Below are 19,737 nucleotides of genomic sequence, written 5' to 3'. Positions count from 1 at the left end.
AGAATAGACCAGGTTGGAAGAGACTTCTGAGATCATCGAGTCCAACCGATCATCCAACACTGTCCAATCAACTAAACCATGGCACCAAGCACCCCATCCAGTTTCTTCCTAAACACCTCCAGTGACTCCACCACCTCCCTGGGCAGCCCATTCCCAATGGCCAATCACTCTTGCTATGAAGAACTTCTTCCTAACATCCAGCCTAAACCTCCCCTGGTGCAGCTTGAGATTGTGTCCCCTTGTTCTGGTGCTGGTTGCCTGGGAGAAAACACCATCCCCCACCTGACTGAAACCTCCTTTCAGGTAGTTGTAGACAGCAATAAGGTCTCCTCTGAGCCTTCTCTTCTGCAGTCTAAGCAATCCCAGCTCCCTTAGCCTCTCCTCTTAGGGCTTGTGCTCCAAAATTCTTCATTAAAGTCCCAGATAAGGGTCATAGAGAGGGGTGAAAAATGAATGCAATGTATTCAACCCACTTGTCTTGCACCAAGGAAGAACTGGCACCTCCTCTGTGCAAATATTCATAGAGTCATAGAGTTGTTTTGGTTGGAAAAGACCTCCAGGATCATTGAGCACATTGGTCATTCAGATGAAAATGCCTGGAGCAGGAAACCTAGCCCAAAGCATGTTGTGTTAGGCTCCAATTTAGCTTAGAAATACTGAAACACCCAAGGCTGTCAATATGCAAGAGGGTGCCTATCGTTTTGCACAGGATCCTGTGCTAAATGCTATTTTCATAACACAATTGAATATGATTTAAACTGATTTCCTGAAGGGAATATCAGAAGGTCATAATAATGGTAGAAAATGTCATACAATTTGCCTATTTTCTGGGTCAGTCTGACTTGGTTTCACAGCACCCTGGGAAAGACCTAAATTAACCAGGGTGACAGAGAGAAGGGAGAGTGACCACGAATGAGAGACACCAACTCTAGGAAAGTTTTAGCTGCCAAGGGAGATCGTGGCATTGCAAAGCCCAGCATGTGAGCTGAGGCTAAAAGCTCCTTCTGTAAGCAGGTGGCTTGACCTCAAGGGATGCACTGTAGCTGCCTGGTTGCTGCGCTTGGTTGGGCCAGGGAGAATGTCTGCGGGCACTTCTGGCTCATTGCAAATGCAAAGTGGTCCATTTGCCACAGAGAAGGAGCAGAGGCACGGGCTGTTACCAGAGCTCAGGTGACATGCAATAACTCGTTATGCCATGGTAATTTGATTATATGTCTAGCCTGAAGATGTATCTGTTACCACTCAGTGCCTTGCATTTTTGATGAGCTGAACGGCATGTCCCTGCCAGGCAGACATTTGCCTGAATGAGTAATGAACAATCATCTGGAAGGCAGTGTTGTCCCCCTCTTGGTGTGAGCAATCCCATGGCTTCTCGTGGGTTGCATTTGCAGTGGAAAAGAAGCACTCAGCATGAGCTTGGATGTCAGAAGCAGCCTGTATGACCACTAGTTCTGACCATCCAAGAGCATCTCTGATTGAGGACTGACATTTCATGCTTCTTCCCTGCTTGAATGCTGAGACTTTCCAATGAGCCAGGATTTTCTACTTCAGCTGTTATTATTTCAAGTGACAAAAGACAGAGTGATCTTCAGCCCTGTCACAGCCTTGTGCCATGCCATGAGGGCAGTGGGATCAAAATTTAGAACACAGTTGCTGCCTGCCTTACAGGGGTAAATCATACCTGCTCAGGAGAGCAGGGTGAGTGAGTAGGAGCCAGAAGAAAAGCTCACCCTCTCACTCTCCCAGCAATATATTGGCTTTCCTATTGGTTTTGTGGCTACCTGGTGAGCATCAGGATGTACAACAGTGTAAAGACAGGAACTAACACCCTACCCTCAGCAAGCAGGTGGAAACGAGGTGCCCTCAGGTGGCTGGCAGGTTTCAAACACTGCTGTCTTAACAAGCTCACTCAAGGGTACTGAAACAGGTGTTCAAGAGACTGAAAGAGAAAGTCGCAGCTGGGATTGTTTAGGCTGGAGAAGAGAAGGCTCAGGGGTGACCTCATTGCCCTCTACAACTACCTGAAAGGTGGTTTTGGCCAGGAAGGGTTTGGTCTTTTCTCCCAGGCAACCAGCATCAGAACAAGAGGACACAGTCTCAAGCTGCACCAGGGGAAGTTTAGGCTTGAGGTGAGGAGAAAGTTCTTCACTGAGCAAGTTGTTCATCATTGGAATGTGCTGCCCAGGGAGGTGGTGGAGTCACTGTCCCTGGAGGTGTTCAAGAGGAGATTGGACATGGCACTTGGTGCCATGGTCTAGTCATGAGGTCTGTGGGGACAGGTTGGACTCGATGATCCTTGGGGTCTCTTCCAATCTTAGTTATACTGTGATACTGTGATACTGTGAAATGGAAACATGAAACAGGTCCCAGACTGGCTAGAAGAGGAAGGGCTGGAGGGACAATGGTAGTAGAGCAGGGAGGCTCCAGCTGCAGCTCACCAGTTCCACCAACATTCACTGCCTGAAGTGTGATCAGCCCCAAAGCATTTTCGCCACAGGCTGACCCCAGCTGAGATTTTTTCTGGGGGTTACCCAGCCTAGGTGCCACCCATGGTAAGCACCATGACAAAGTGAAAGGTGGTTGTAGACAGGAAGGGGTTGGTCTCTTCTCCCAGGCAACCAGCACCAGAACAAGGGGACACAGTCTCAAGCTGTGCCAGGGGAGGTTTAGACTCGAGGGGAGGAAAAAGTTCTTCACTGAGCGAGTCATTCGTCATTGGAATGGGCTGCCCAGGGAGGTGGTGGAGTCACCATCCCTGGAGGTGTTCAAGGGGAGGTTGGATGTGGCACTTGGTGCCATGGTCTAGTTGTGAGGTCTGTTGGGACAGGTTGGACTTGATGATCCTTGGGGTCTTTTCCAACCTTAGTTATACTGTGATACTGTGAAAGTGAGATGCTGCCACATCTCTTCATCTGGGAAACAGCGGTGCAAGCCCATGCAAGGGGGCTTACCAGAGTGACCAAATGTCCTCTCTCCTAGGAAAGTTCTTTTTTTTGTTGTTGTTCACTTCACCTAGCAGAAACTGTTCAGATCTAAACAGTTTCCTTGGGTATGCAGGAAGAGTTATTGGCTCAGCAAACTAAACACCAATAAAACTGGGATAATGAGCCATTATTTATGCAGTGGAGCCATTATGCTTTTATTTATTGCACTCACTGTAATTACAGTTTCACCAGAGCTGACAGTAACAGATCCTTTAATGATGCACCCAAAGAAAGGATTTATTTGAAAAATAAAAAAAAAACCACCAAAACCCCAGGAGTGTTAGTCATAACTTAAGTTCTGCTTGAAGTTTTTTGGGAAGGGAGAGAGAAAATATAAATAATGGATTTGGTAAGAAAATACTTTTTAACTCTTTGCCAGGCTTCCAACCTCCCCATCACTCTGAAAGGTCACAGAGTGAAAGCTGCTCTTGTAGTGCGAAAACCTTTTAGTGCTAAAACCTGACAACAAGAGTGGCTGCTTTATATCATGGGATCTAATAAAGCAGCACATGCAGAGATGCTTGTGGAAAAGTGATTGATGGTAAACAGAGAACTCCTTTCAGACAATGAAACTTGCCCGATGGCAGCTTTGCCAGGTCTCTCACGGTTCTGGCATCACCAGAGCTCTGACGTTTTGGCCAGGCAGAGAGGGACCTGGGGGTGCTGGTCGATGGTAGGTTGAACATGAGCCTGAAGTGTGCCCAGGCAGCCAAGAGAGCCAATGGCATCCTGGCCTGCATCAGGAACAGTGTGGCCAGCAGGAGCAGGGAGGTCATTCTGCCCCTGTACGCTGCACTGGTTAGGCCACACCTCGAGTACTGTGCCCAGTTCTGGGCCCCTCAGTTTAGGAAAGATATTGACTTGCTGGAACGTGTCCAGAGAAGGGCAACGAATTTGGTGAGGGGTTTGGAGCACAGCCCTATGAGGAGAGACTGAGGGAGCTGGGGTTGCTTAGCCTGGAGAAGAGGAGGCTCAGGGGTGACCTTATTACTCTCTACAACTACCTGAAGGGAGGTTGTAGACAGGCGGGAGCTGGTCTCTTCTCTCAGGCAACCAGCACCAGAACAAGAGGACACAGTCTCAGACTGCACCAGGGGAGGTTTAGGCTGGATGTTAGGAAGAACTTCTACACAGAGAGAGTGATTGCCCATTGGAATGGGCTGCCGGGGAAGGTGGTGGAGTTACCATCACTGGAGGTGTTCAGGAGGAGACTTGATGGGGTGCTTGGTGCCATGGTTTAGTTGATTAGGTGGTGTTGGGTTATAGGCTGCACACGATGATCTTGAAGGTCTCTTCCAATCTATTCTATTCTATTCTATTCTATTCTATTCTATTCTATTCTATTCTATTCTATCCCATCCCAGGTAGGAGGATGTCTCAGGAGATGCCACTGCCGTGTCTGACTGTGTGCGCACTGAGAGGACATGTTGAAATCCTGAATGTGGTAGAAGTTTGAGTGCCATCATTCTGGATTGGGTTGAATTTTCTTCCAGTCTTCTGTGACTGATCTGTTATTTGGTGAGTTGCTGATTGGATCAGGCCCTGGAGACACCCATATTGTGTGGCTGTGGGTGAAGTTGTGACTGACACCAAGTTGGAGGAGAGCTGACAGCTCACAGCAATGCCAGGAAGAACACCAATAGCAAATGATGTATGTGTGTATGTGTAAAAGTAGATCTTCAGTGTGGTAAGAAGTGAAAAGCTTACCAAGAATGAGGAAAAATAAGCAGAAGTTCCTGATGCTTTATTATTCTGTTTGTTTAAAAGTCCACTGCCTTTTTGTGCTGCTCCTGTCCCACATGGAGCTGTGCTCATTCATAACTTATTTGCTGTTTGTTCTCCTAACGGAGCAACAGTTTCTTCATGTCTGTTTCTGCTTCTTTTAAATCAAAGTCTGTTCCCATGTTTGTCTCTGAAGTCACCCCCTGTGTTTCTGGATGATTGTCTTCACAATTTGTATTGACTGGGCTGTGAAGAAAAGTACCAGTTGCTCATAGCCAGGGGAGCAGGCCTGCATTCATTTACATCTGAAAGCAAGCAAGAAAAACAGAGAACTCTTTGCAGCTCTACAAACTTTTTCTGAAGCCGTGAGGCATTTATCATGGCCAGCCCTCACATCCTTCCCCCCATGTTTTTTGCTGCAGTGACTTGTCAAGCCTTCTCTTGAATTAGGTTGTTAGCTTTTCAGGACTGAGGTGCTAGCCTCTGTGATTTAATGGCATTTACTGGGCCACACAGAACTATTTATGAAAAACTCCAGGAGTCCCCTTTCTTGTGATGAGAGTAATTAGGGAACTGGAATTGCCTTTCTGCTCCTGTTCCCAGCTGCACTGAGCATTCAAGCCAGATGGCATCAAGTGCATTAGCCTACTTGTAGAAAAGGTTGGGAACAACAGGGAAGTAGGGAAAATCAAATAAGCAACCATGAAGAAGTTGGCTATAATATTCACCTGGGACTGTGAAGGCTTCATTGAATAATTCTTTGGGCAGTGTCAAAAGAGCAAAAGAAACACTTGGGCCTTTATTTCACAGAGTTAAAATCACAGAATCAATCAGGTTGGAAGAGACCTCCAAGATCATCAAGTACAACTGATCACCCAGCCCTATCTAATCAACTAGACCATGGCACTAAGTGCCTCATCCACTCTTAAACTCCCCCAGGGATGCCAACCCCACCACCTCTCTGGGCATCCCATTCCAATGGGCAATCTCTCTTTCTATGAAGAACTTCTTTCTAAGATCAAGCCTAAGCTTCCCCCTGCACAGCTTGAGACTGTGTCCTCTTGTTCTGGTGCTGGTTGCCTGGCAGAAGACAGCAACCCCAACGTGGCTGCAACCTCCCTTCAGGTAGTTGCTCTATCTGCAAAGGCAGTGGGCAGCAGATTGATCCAAAGTCCCAGCATGAGACAGTTTGTCCAGGAAGAACATGTTAAGGTGACAGAGTCAACCCCTTGATGGTGTCTCCAAATCTGTTTGAGTCCATAGCCTTCACTAGGTTTGTAGGACAGGTTTTGTGGCTATCTTTGGCAATACACCAAAGCCAAAGTCACTGTTGTGGTGTGACCAAAACCAAGGGGCTGACAGAGCAGACCTCATCACCAATGAAACAGGAAACACAAAGGTGTGTCCACCAGAGTTTATGCAGAAATGAAGCAAAATTTTAGTTGCTGGCAACAGAATCAGAACAGGTTGCATACAAACAGTGATTCTGTCTATCCACATTATATGGATGTCAGTACAGCATCTGTGGTGGGAGCCAGGAGACTTATTTACACTGAAGGAATAAAAGGGAGGCAGAGTTCCAAGTTCATTCCATAGCAAAAGCTGACACCTATAAAAATGGTATGGTTTTCTGAGCAAGGATGAATGCTAGGAACAAGTTCTTCAGAGAAAGAGTGATTTGCCATTGGAATGGGCTGCCCAGGGAGGTGGTGGAGTCACCATCCCTGGGAATATTTAAAGAGAGACTGGATGGGGCACTTAGTGCCATGGTTTAATTGATTAGATGGTGATGGGTGACAAGCTGGACTTGGTGATCTCAAAGGTCTTTTCCAACCTGGTTAATTCTGTATTCTGTGTTTAAGGTTCAAGTACTTCCTGAGGCAGACATTTTTCCTACATTATTTCTAATCTCATTGGATCTGATGATATTTCTGATCTCAGACTCCCTTTTTCACTGAGCTGTCTTCATCTCCAGAGCTTGCAGTATCTGTAACATCTTGTGCTGAGGTGCTCTGGAGCTAGCCTGCATTCTAGGCAAAAAGTCAGTTGCTGTTTTGCTGTAATTGAAGCTGGTGCCCATTTGTCTCATTTAATTCCTTCTTATACATGTGTTGAGAACTGTAAGTGGGTCCTTATTCACCCATCCAGTTATGGTCATCAGTTCATCAGTTTTAAGACCCTCATTCTGTCCTCTGCCAGTCCTCTACTTTTCAGGGGAAAGTGACCCTTACTAAGTTGTCCTTTTTGTGAATGTCCCTCTGTACCTCTTACCACCTTTGCTGGTCCTGAACCTCTCCAATCTCTAGCCCATTAAAGAATAGTTGGTAATTCCTTTGTGGCAGTCTCAAGCTGCACCAGGGACATGAACAGTTATAACACAGCAGTGCAGTCTCTGTCTCTTCTCCTGGGCAGCCAGCACCAGAACAAGAAGACACAATCTCAAGCTGTGCCAGGGGAGGTTTAGGCTGTATGTTAGAAAGATATTCTTCACAGAAAGAGTGATTGCCCATTGGAATGTGCTGCCCAGGGAGGTGGTGGAGTCACCATTCCTGGAGGTGTGTAGGAAGAGACTGGTTGGAGTGCTTGGTGCCATTGTTTAGTTGATTAGATGGTGTTGGATGATAGGTTGGACTCGATCTCGGAGGTCTTTTCCAATCTGATTAATTCTATCCTATCCTATCCTATCCTATCCTATCCTATCCTATCCTATCCTATCCTATCCTATTCTATCCCATCCCATCCCATCCCATCCCATCCCATCCCATCCCATCCCATCCCATCCCATCCCATCCCATACATCTGCAAGAGTTAGATCAGCTTCCTCCTCTGAGTGATTTCCAGACCTAGTTTCCTAGAAGTGCCTGGGAATTCACAACTCTCCCAATAGCTCCTCTTTCTAAATTGTAAGTTCCACAGGTATTGTACTATTGCCAAAGAAAATTACTGTGCCAAAATCAGTCACGCCATCAAAACTCTGTGAATTCAATGAAATTTCACAACTGATTGATTTAATTTAGTCACCTGGACAGATGAGAAGCACAGAAGCTTCGATGAGAAGCATTTATTTTAAAACTCTATGTAAATGTCTTCCCTATCTTGGTAAGCACATTGGCTTTTGAAGGAATTCATTGCAAAGTTAAACAAGAGCAGAGACTTCTTCAAAGATGCTTTGAGAGTTATCTTCCCTGCTTGTTCAGTAGAACTTCATGAAAATTCATAGTAACAACAGAGTTTCACAATCACTCACAAGACGTATCCTATATATTTCTGTTTGTTCCTTATCACAGAATCACAGAATGTTAGGGGTTGGAAGGGAACTCGAAAGATCATTCAGTCCAACTCCACTGCCAGAGCAGAATCACCTAGATCAGATCACACACAAATGCACCCAGGCAGCTTTTGAGTATCTCCAGAGTGGGAGACTCCACAACTCCCTGGGCAGCTTGTTCCAGCATTCCATCACCCTCACATTGAAAAACTTCTTCTTTATGTTTCCATGGAACTTCCTATGCCTCAACTCTCAACTTCCACCCATTGCCCCTTGTCATTAGAATAGAACGGAACGGAACGGAACGGAATAGAATAGAATAGAATAGAATAGAATTGAATTGAATTGAATTGAATTCACCAGATTGGAAAAGACCGTTGAGATCATCAAGTGCAACCTATCATCCAACACCATCTAATCAACTAAACCATGGCGCCAAGCACCCCATCCAGTCTCTTCCTAAACACCTCCAGTGATGGTGACTCCACCACCTCCCTGGGCAGCCCATTCCTCCAAGATCATCCAGTCCAACCTATCACTCAGCCCTATCCAATCAACTAGACCATGACACTAAGTGCCTCATCCAGTCTTTTCTTGAAGATCTCCAGGGATGGTGACTCCACTACCTCCCTGGGCAGCACATTTCAATGGCAAATCACTCTCCCTGAGAAGAACTTCTACATAATATCCAGCCTGAACCTCCCCAGGTCCTTGGGCATCACCAACCAGAGCCCTACTCCATTCTCTTGGCACTCATCCTTTACATATTTATAAATATGAATGAGCTCAACCCTTTTCTCCAAGCGAGAGACCCACCCAGATCCCTCAGTCTCTACTCATAAGAAAGATGTTCCACTTCCTTATTCATCTTTGTGGCTCTGTGCTGGACTCTTTCAAGCAGATCCCTGAGGTCCTTCTTGAACTGAGGGGCCCAGAACTGGACACAATATTCCAGATGCAGCCTCACCAGGGCAGAGGAGAGGGGGAGGAGAACCTCTTTTGACCTACTCACCACAGCCCTTCTAATCTGCCCCAGAATGGCATTGGCCTTCTTGCCCACAAGCGCACATTGCTGGCTCATGGTCAACCTTCCATCCACTAAGACCCCCAGGTCCTTTCTCCCCTTGGACTGAACACAACACCAAGGGAAAAAAAAAAAGTAAATCAGGGGCTGTTTTATTTCTTAAATTCTGGAGTTTTATGTACAGTGAGACAGAATTTTTAAGTCCCCAGTCACTCTCTCTTTGTCCTCACGTAGGATCCCCCAAGAGAAGCAAAACCAAACAGACCTAACACAAATATATTCCTCTTACTTTTTGTTTCTTTATGTCAGGTCAGGTCAATGTGATTTGTTTGGCTTCCCTCATAACTTTTTGAACATAAATCTTTTCAAAAGGGAGTCCTGAATGCAAATAAATCATAGTCCTACAGGTCACTCTCTAACCTGAACCCAGGCAACTTTTATGCAGTGTCAGGCTTGTGGACCAGAAGTTGAAATAGACTTGTTTACATAATCTCCTTCACATCTCCACAGACTCTACAATGAAAGTGAAATTAAGGTGAAAGAGTTTGCTGTGCCCAGAGAGTCATTCACCTCAAAGATATACCCAGAGGTACTGAGAGAGCTGGTGAAGTGCCCACAAAGCCACTTTCCATCATTTAGAAGCAGACTTGGCTAACCAGCAAGGTCCCAGTAGGCTGAAGACTGGCAAATGTGACACCCTTCTACAGAAAGGGCTGGAAGGACAATCTGGAGAACAAGAAACCTGTCTTGTTTGACCTTGGTGCTGAAGAAGGGCATGGAGTGCCAGGACAACCAGGGGACCAGGTCCAGTCACCATGGATTCATGAATGGCAGGTCCTGCTTGACTAACCTGATATCCTTCTGTGCCAAGGTGACCCACCTAGTGGATGAAGAAAAGGCTTAGGGGTGTTGTTTACTTGGACTTTAGTAAGACACTTGACACTGTCCCACAGTGTGCTTCTGGGGAAATTGGCTCCTCGTGGCTTGGATGTGTGGACACTTACAGAGAATCATAGAATCAATAAGGTGGGAAAAGACCTCAAAGACCACCAAGTCCAACCTGTCACCACAGACCTCATGACTAACTAAACCATGGCACCAAGTGCCATGTCCAATCCCCTCTTGAACACCTCCAGGGATGGTGACTCCACCACCTCCCTGGGCAGCACATTCCAATGGCTAACAACTCTCTCAGTGAAGAACTTTCTCCTCACCTCCAGCCTAAACTTCCCTTGGTGCACCTTGAGACTGTGTCCTCTTGTTCTGGTGTTGGCTGCCTGGGAGAAGAGACCAACCCCCTCCTGGCTACAGCCTCCCTTCAGGTAGTTGTAGAGAGCAATAAGGTTTTCCCTGAGCCTCCTCCAGGCTAAGCAACCCCAGCTCCCTCAGCCTCTCCTCATAGGGCTTTTGCTCGAGGCCTCTCCCCAGCCTCATTGCCATTCTCTGGACATGTTCAAGTATCTCAATGTCCTTCTTAAACTGAGGGGCCCAGAACTGGACACAAAGCCAAATGGTAGATAGACTTGCCTATGTCCCTTTACTTTTGTAGGCTGAAATAATAAACTGGCTTCTGCATAGAGAGCACAAAAAAAATAATGCTGTGGGATTCAGGTGGCAGAACGGAGTCCACAGCAGCACTGAGCTGTTTTTTTGCACCCTCCAAAGAAGGCAAACAGTGCAGCAGAACTGTGGCAGAAGTAGCCTCAGGCGGGCAACGTGATGCTGTGAGTGACACTCACTCCCCATCTGTCTGGAGAAAAAAAAGCCTGTGCTGTTGAGTGAATGAGGAGTGAAGGGAAGTGCTGAATTTCTCAAAAGCAAGCCAGAAAGATGTGCTGATTTCCCGTTTTGGCCCCCGATGCCAGCGCTGTCACGTTTGGGGTTTGGTGGGGTTTTGAGGGGTTTATTTTTTTTTTTGAGCTGGATCAAAATCTGGAAGATAATTTTGCCACTGTAAATGACAGCACTGAAGGCAGAGACTTTTTAGTGTTCATAGGCATTGAAACCGAGATGGAAATGGGAACGAAGGAACGTGTCCAAAAACTAGTTGGATTCAAAACGGCTGATAAACCACCCCATAATTCTTTCCACTGCGTGGTGTGTGCTGTTCATAATGAAGGCATCTATTGTTCATGCAAAAGCTCTGCATAGTCCAAGAAACAGGAAAAAGAGAAACTGCATTTCCATAACTGAAATCTATTTCAAAAGTTTCAGTTGGCCAGATTGGAGGGAATTGCCTCTACCATCAGTGGGTTGGTTGGGTCTGAAGTATCTAATCTTAAAAGCAGTTAAAGTAAAGATGGTTGTCTTGGCCGTCTTCCCACAAAGTAAGAGGCTGATTGCAGAATCTGTGTTAACAATATCAGACATTTGCCTCTCCTTCATGAATACCACTTAATCACTTTCCCCTAAAATGTAATTTTGTGAAGACAGGAATTGATGAACTTTCTCACTGAGTGTTTACTTCTGGTGAGATCATCCAGGGTTTTCCCAGGAGATGTGGTTGGGAAGCTCTAGCCCTGCAATTAGGATGAGAATAATTAGGCAAAAAAAGCAGCAGAGAGATACTTTGTTAGCAGAAGAACATGTGAAAGTTGTTCAGCTGTCTTTGCTGCCCTTGCTACTGCTGAGACATGAAAATAGCTACCTCAGGACCATAGAATTGTAAGGGTTGGAAGGGACCTGAAGGATCATCCAGTTCCAATCCCCCTGCCATGGGCAGCGACACCTCACACTGCATCAGGTTGCTCAGAGCCAGATCCAGCCTAGCCTTTAAAAGCTCCAGGGATGAGGCTTCTACCACCTCCCTGGGCAACCTGTTCCAGTGTCTCACCACCCTCATGGGGAAGAACTGCTTCCTAACATCCATCCTTCCTGTAGGCCACCTTCAGGTACTGGAAGGCTGCTATTAGCTCTCCCCAGAGCCTTCTCTTCTCCAGGCTGAACAACCCCAGCTCCCTCAGCCTGTCCTCACAGCTGAGATGCTCCAACCCCCTGGTCATTTTCGTGGCCCTCCTCTGGACCCTCTCCATCAGATCTATGTCTTTCCTATATTGAGGGCTCCAGAGCTGGACACAATACTCCAGGTGAGGTCTCACCAGAACAAAGTGGCTCTGCTGGCAACACATCTTTTGATGCAGCCCAGGATGTGATTTGTCTTCTGGGATGCAAGCTCACACTGCCTGCTCATGTCTAGCTTCTTCTATGTCCAATCTTGAAGCCCTTGTTTCTTGTGCTATTATTGCACACCACCAAAAAGAGATTGGTCCCCTCCACTTGACACCCACCCCTCATATTTATACACATTGATCAGAGCCCCTCTCAGTCATCTCTTCCCAAGCCTAAACAGCCCCAGAGATCTTAGTCTCTCTTCATAGGGAAGACGCTCAAGTCCCCTCATCATCTTTGTGGCTCTCCATTGGACTGTCTCCAGCAGGTCCCTGTCTCTCTTGAACTGGGGAGCCCAAAACTGGACACAATACTCCAGGAGTGGTCTCACCAGGGAGGCCACAAATTCTACTGAATGATTGGAGTTGTCTGAGCAGTCTGACTGCTAGTGAGCAAATGTGAAGCGCTCTCATTAAAGTTAACCGAGCACTGCTTGGGAGATTTGCCAGACACCTGCCCTGAGTGAGGCTGAAGGCAGAAACAGCAGAATCTCATCTTTTTGGTGTTTGGCTGGCATACAGGGGTAAGGGAAATGTAAGTGCTATGTATTGCAAAGCTTTGGTATGCTCCTGTGAGGAGAGGCACATGCAGCGCTCCGCTCATCTTTTTGTATTGCATGATAATGTCATTTATTGCCTCGCTGTGTGTGCTTTTATTGAAGTAGTTCACAGAGGTGTTGTTCCTCAGTTTAGTTTGGTAACAAAACTGAGCACCTCCTCACTTACTATGGGAGAGAAAAGCAAGTGTCTCAGGCTGCTGCCTTATACTGTTTGTTTTATCACTTCCCTCATATGTCAGCTTTAATCAACAGGATAAGAAGTACTCTTGAAGTGCAAGCAAGGGAATGCTGTCATTCCTCAGGCTCATTCAAAACTCTTGAGGGGCTAGAAGAGTTTCATAAGGAATATACCTTGTGTAATGGCCTCATGACACTGTGCTTCTCTCCCATCCATCAGGATTAAACCAGATTTGTGTCAAAACCAGCCTGCAGAATACATTTTGTACCTGGAAAAGACATACACATGCAGATTAACAGCAGCCAGCACTGGGATCTGAGTAACAAAAAGTCACTCTTCCTCTCTCTTTGAGAGGGATTTAATCATCAGAGACCATCCTGCTCCCCTGCAGCTCAAAAGTAGGAGAGGATGCCTCAGGTATTGTGAAATAGCCTGCCTTAAAAATAACATCAAAGTGTCCATGGTATGAGACATATGAGAAAAAGAAGCAGTACTGTGGGGGACTTGCTGCATGTTAGTGATGTATTCCTGAAAAAGCAATACAGCACAATACTGCATGAAAGTCATAGAGTAAGAGAATAGAATCATAGACATGTTAGGCTTGGAAGGGACCACAAAGATCACCTAGTTCCAACCCCCCTGACATGGGCAGCGACACCTCACACTACATCAGTTTGTGCATAGCCACATTCAGCCTGGCCTTAAAAACCTCCAGGGATGATGCTTTCACCACCTCCCTGGGCAACCTGTTCCAGTGTCTCACCACCCTCATGGGGAAGAAATTTTTCCTAACATCCAATCTGAATCTCCCCATTTCTATTTTTGTTCAGTTCCCCCTAGTCCTATCATTACCTGACACCCTAAAAAGTCCCTCACCAGGGTCTGTCCTTTGACAGTTTGAACTAAGTAGCATCTGCCTACCTCTCTTCTAGAGACTCACTTTCCTGACAGGTTTCTTAAGATCCACCACCTGCAGAAAAAAAAATAATAAATGGATTGGTTTGTAGGGCTAATTTGAATGATGGAAATTGGTTGTCCAGGGGCAGCCTTTACTAATGGCTTGATAAAGCTGTTTGAATGTTAGTTCACCAAATTTTACCAAATTATTATTCTTTTTTGGTCATAATTTAGAATAGAATAGAATAGAATAGAATAGAATAGAATAGAATAGAATAGAATAGAATAGAATAGAATAGAATAGGATGGAATGGAATGGAATGGAATGGAATGGAATGGAATGGAATGGAATGGAATGGAATGAACCAGGTTGGAAGAGACCTTCAAGATCATCGTGTCCAACCTATCATCCAACACCACTCAACCAACTAAACCATGCAACCAAGCACCCTGTCAAGTCTCCTCCTGAACAACTCCAGTGATGAAGTGAAGGATGCCATTCTTGGATATTTTGACCAAGTTGATCCCTCTCTTTTTAAAGGAAATCTATGTTAAGTGTCTAAGGCACTAATTTAGCCTTGCATATGACAATTAGCCAGTTAATATCCCCTGGCATTTTGCTGTGTCTATAAACTACTGGCTACGAATCAAACCTGTCACTTCCCCACAACCTTCCCCTCTTCAAAACAGCAGCCCAATTTATCACCTCATTATACAAATTTTATGCCAGCCTATCTGTGGAACTGCAGAATGAAAGTGAAGAGATGCATTAGCATATAAATGTCTCAAAGTCTTTGGGATTCACGGGTTTGCTAGTCTCTCGCAGTACTGAAAGTGCCATCAATTCTGGGTGAATGGTGTTCTCGACTTTGGCCCCCATTTTCCTCCACTCCTTAGTTCTTATAGCAGACATAAATCAGAACATCCTACTTCACCAGCTCAGAAATCTTCAGGCTTTTGGCTTTTCTAACTTCACAACGTGCTGCACCTTTCCAGCTGCTTTTCTGTAACAGTTAGGGAAGATTACAGATGGTCATCACTGGTTTTAATGTCACTTGTATTGCCTAATCATTGATAAGCTTAGCAAGACCTTATTAAAAGAGTACATGGCTTTATTCAGCATGTTCAGTGTGCAAGAAGAGCGGTTTTAGACTGCATGTCTCATTGTGTTGCAGCATTTTGGTGCAAGATCTGTTCTCTCTGGCTTTGGAAACCACAGTCTGTAGCTGCTGCATCTGGAAAATTCACTTCCATATCTGGTAACTATTGAAAACAAACAGAGCTATGTCATATTTCACAGTATCACAGTATCACAGTAACTAAGGTTGGAAGAGACCCCAAGGATCATCAAGTCCAACCTGTTCCAACAGACCTCACAACTAGATCATAGCACCAAGCGCCACGTCCAATCTCCCCTTGAACACCTCCAGGGACGGCGACTCCACCACCTCCCTGGGCAGGCCATTTAAGGACTTAGTCTCCAAAGTCATGGGATGAGGTGAAGAGGGAAGAGCAGCTTTTCTTGCTCTGTCTCCCAGCTGTGGTGTCTTGCTCTGTGTAGGGTTTCAGGGATGGAGAGGTGAAGAGAGAGGAGCAGCTTTTCTTTTTCTGTCTCCCAGCTGTTGTGTCTTTCTGTGTGTTGGGTTTCAGGTCCACAAAGATCCACCTCACACACTTGCAGTATTTGATAGGCTCCAGATATCAGGGAAGAAAAAGCAGGTCAACTTTCTGCCAGGAAGGTTTCTAGTTGTAGTGACCTTTGCTTCAGAAGATACCAGAACATTCTCGGCATCATTAGCAGTAACTAAGCACTCTGTCTGAGGAAGCAGTTTCTAGTAGGACTCTTACAGATTTTTTCCAGCCTAAATGATTCCATGATTCTGTGAATTTGTAAGTTCAGGTGCAAATTTCATAGAATCATAGAATTGTTAGGGCTGGAAGGGACCTCAAGGATCACCTAGTTCCAACCCCCCTGAGATGGGCAAGGACACCTAACACTACATCAGGTTGCTCAGAGCCACATCCAGCCTGGCCTGATAAACCTCCAGGGATGAGGCTTCCACCACCTCCCTGGGCAACCTGTTCCGGTGTCTCAGCACCCTCATGGTGAAGACCTTCTTCCTAACATCCAATCTGAATCTACTCATTTCTATTTTTTCCCATTTTCCCTAGTCCTGTCATTATCTGACACCCTAAAAGGTCCCTCCCCAGCTTTCTTGTAGGCCCCCTTAAGATACTGGAAGGCCACAATTAGCCCTCCTTGGAGCCTTCTCTTCTCCAGACTGAACAGCCCCAGCTCCCTCAGTCTGTCCTCACAGGAGAGGTGCTCCAGCCCTCTAAGCTGCTGGACTTCAGGAGACTGCATTGCTCAACAGATCACAGAATTGTCAAGGTTGGAAGGGACCTCAAGGATCATCTAGTTCCAACCCCCCTGCCATGGGCAGGAACACTTTCCACTAGATCAGGCTGCCCAGAGCCACATCCAGCCTGACCTTAAACACATCAGGGATGGGTCAATTCCCTGACCACCTCAGTGCCATACACTCTGGCCCTGCTTCCCTATCTTCACCTGCAAATTTCCACATCATGAAGCATTGTGTTGTAGATAGTGCAGGGTTCCAAATGCTTAGATCCAATCTGAATCTACCCATTTCTATTTTTGTTCCATTCCCCCTAGTCCTATCACTCCCTGACACCCTAAAAAGTCCCTCCCCAGATTTCTTGGAGGCCCTCTTAAGATACTGGAAGGCCACAATAAGGTCTCCTCAGAGCCTTCACTTTTCCAGACTGAATAACCCCAACGCTCTCAGTCTGTCCTCATAGGAATAGAATAGAATAGAATAGAATGGAATAGAATAGAATAGAATAGACCAGGTTGGAAGAGACCTTCAAGATCATCGTGTCCAACCCACCAACCAATCCAACCCACCTAAACAACTAAACCATGGCACCAAGCACCCCATCAAGTCTCCTCCTGAACACCTCCAGTGATGGTGACTCCACCACCTCCTCGGGCAGCCCATTCCAATGGGCAATCACTCTCTCTGTGTAGAACTTCTTCCTAACATCCAACCTAAACCTCCCCTGGTGCAGCCTGAGACTGTGTCCTCTTGTTCTGGTGCTGGCTGCCTGGGAGAAGAGACCAACGTCCTCCTGTCTACAACCTCCCTTAAGGTAGCTCTAGAGAGCAATAAGGTCTCCCCTGAGTCTCCTCTTCTCCAGGCTAAGCAACCCCAGCTCCCTCAGCCTCTCCTCATAGGGCTTGTGCTCGCTCCAGCCTTCTGATCATCCTCATGCTCCTTCTCTGGACATGCTCCAGCATGTCCATATCCCTCTCGTAATAGGGGCTCCAGAAGTGGATGCAATGGGGTCTCACCAGGGTGGAGCAGAGGGGGAGAATCATCTCCCTGGACCTGCTGGCTATGCTTCCCTTGATGCAGCCCAGGATGTGATTTGCTTTCTGGGCTGCAAGTGCGCACTCTACACAATTAATCAATTTCATTTTCTTGCAAGGTGTGTTTCTGCTGGAAGCAGTTGTTTGTTGAAATGAGTGGTTCTCCACAAGGACAAACCAATTTTGTTACACACTCCAGAAAAATGTATGAAATGCAACTTTTGCTAACGAGTTGAGTCTTGATTTTGCCTCCTCTGACAATTTGGAGCTTGGTGTAAAAATTTTACTTTGCTATAAGATCTTAGCGGAAAAGTTTTAAAGTTGAGACAACCATTGAAGATATTCCGCATTTGGAGAGTTTATTATGGTAATTTTGTGTCCTAAGACATTTAGAACATCTTTCTGGTTTATGTTGTTCAGAAAATCTTTCCCCCAAACTGTGAATTCCTCACGAAGGAAATGTTCCAACTCCCCTCCAGTTTTTGGGTAGTGTTGTAGTGTGATGGTTTAACACACCCACATTAAGGAAAGCTCAGCTGAGCCCAGTCAGAGAAGTGAAATGAAGCTGTATTTTACAAGCAAGAATGGAATGCAGTGAAGATATATATAGAATACACAGTATTTACAATATGTGTGCAGTTCTGGGCCCCTCAGTTTAGGAAGGATGTTGGCTTGCTGGAGCGTGTCCAGAGAAGGGCAACAGAAGTTGGTGAGGGGTTTGGAACACAAGCCCTATGAGGAGAGACTGAGGGAGCTGGGGCTGCTTAGCCTGGAGACAAGGAGACACAGAGGTGACCTTATTACTGTCTACAACTACCTTAAGGGAGGTTGTAGACAGGCAGAGGTTGGTCTCTTCTCTCAGGCAACCAGTACCAGAACAAGAGGACACAGTCTCAGGCTGCACCAGGGGAGGTTTAGGCTGGAGGTTAGGAGGAAGTTCTACACAGAGAGAGTGATTGCCCATTGGAATGGGCTGCCCGAGGAGGTGGTGGAGTCACCATCACTGGAGGAGACTTGATAGGGTGCTTGGTTGCATGGTTTAGTTGATTAGGTGGTGTTGGATGATATGTTGGACACAAAGATCTTGAAGGTCTCTTCCAACCTGATTTGGTCTGGTCTATTCTATCCTAGCCTATCCTATTCTATTCTATTCTATTCTATTCTATTCTATTCTATTCTATTCTATTCTATTCTATTCTATTATATTATATTCTATCCTTTTCTATTCTATTCTATTCTATTCTATTCTATCCTATCCTATCCTATCCTATCCTATCCTATCCTATCCTATCCCATCCCATCCCATCCCATCCCATCCTATCCCATCCTATAGTATCCTATCCTATCCTATCCTATCCCATCCCATCCCATCCCATCCTATCCTATCCTATCCCATCCTATCCTATCCCATCCTATCCTATCCTATCCTATCCTTTCCTATCCTATCCTTTCCTATCCTATCCTATCTCACCCTATCCTAATTATACAAGTATTTGCAACGAGGAAAAAAAACAACCACTGAAATCTCCTTTGGGCAGGAGGATTCCACCTCGCCTCCCCCCAACCTCTCTCCCTCCCCTTTCCCTCTAGTTAATTAGAAGAAAAGAGAAGAGGAGAAAAATGTCAGGGGGGATTTCAGTCAGCTCAAAGCATTGTTAATAAGTTAGTTGTGCTTATCTCAAGGCTGCAGATAGGAGGTCTCCCTCTCTGTCCAGAACAGCACCATGCATTCCAGCAGAAAGAGACAGATTGAGACTGAGAGAAGGGAAGGGAAGGGAAGGGAAGGGGAGGTGAGGGGAGGGGAGGGGAGAGGAGGGGAGGGGAGGGGAGGGGAGGGGGAGGATAGAATAGGAAATAGAATAGAGTAGACCAGACCAGGTTGGAAAAGACCTTTGAGATCATCAAGTCCAACCCATCACGCAACACCATCTAATCAACTAAACCAGTACTCAAGGTATGAGCTAACCAATGCTGAGTACAGGGGAGTTTACCTTGCAGAGCGGTGAAGTCCATTTTGAGGTTATTTCCCTGGGAGCACGTGGTGATCTGTTGGTGGATTTGATCTGTGGTGAGCTAATTAAAGTGAAGGTGTTAGTGTCTTACCCTGGTGTCTGCTTGCAGATTTGTAAATCAGCTGTAGAACTGTGTATGGCATCCACGGGGCTGCATGTGGTAACTCCTCCAGGAGTAATGCGTCTCTCACATAACCTTAGGCAGTTGGTGCTGCTGATGTTCTTTATATTATATGCCTTGGCATCTCCCTATCATAACTGCCACAGTTTCCCTGTGGAGAATTAGAACCCCTAAATCTTCTAAAGCCGTGATTTATTGCAGTAACTCACTAACTCAGCTGGAGCTTGAATCTAATGCTTCACAATGCCAGATATGGAAACTAAGGTTTCTTTATTCCTGAAATTGATAGTTCTGAAAGACAGAAATGGGAGATATCAACAAACCAGACGTTTTCTCATTTTCCTTGTTCATATAACTACCTATCTGACTCCCAGGGTTCTCATAGAAGTTCAGATTTACTTTTTTCCCCC

Source organism: Dryobates pubescens, chromosome 6 (genome assembly GCF_014839835.1).
Source record: "Dryobates pubescens isolate bDryPub1 chromosome 6, bDryPub1.pri, whole genome shotgun sequence".
Taxonomy (NCBI): domain Eukaryota; kingdom Metazoa; phylum Chordata; class Aves; order Piciformes; family Picidae; genus Dryobates; species Dryobates pubescens.
The sequence above is the reverse complement of the archived record's forward strand: the minus strand, read 5'-3'. Positions refer to the sequence as shown.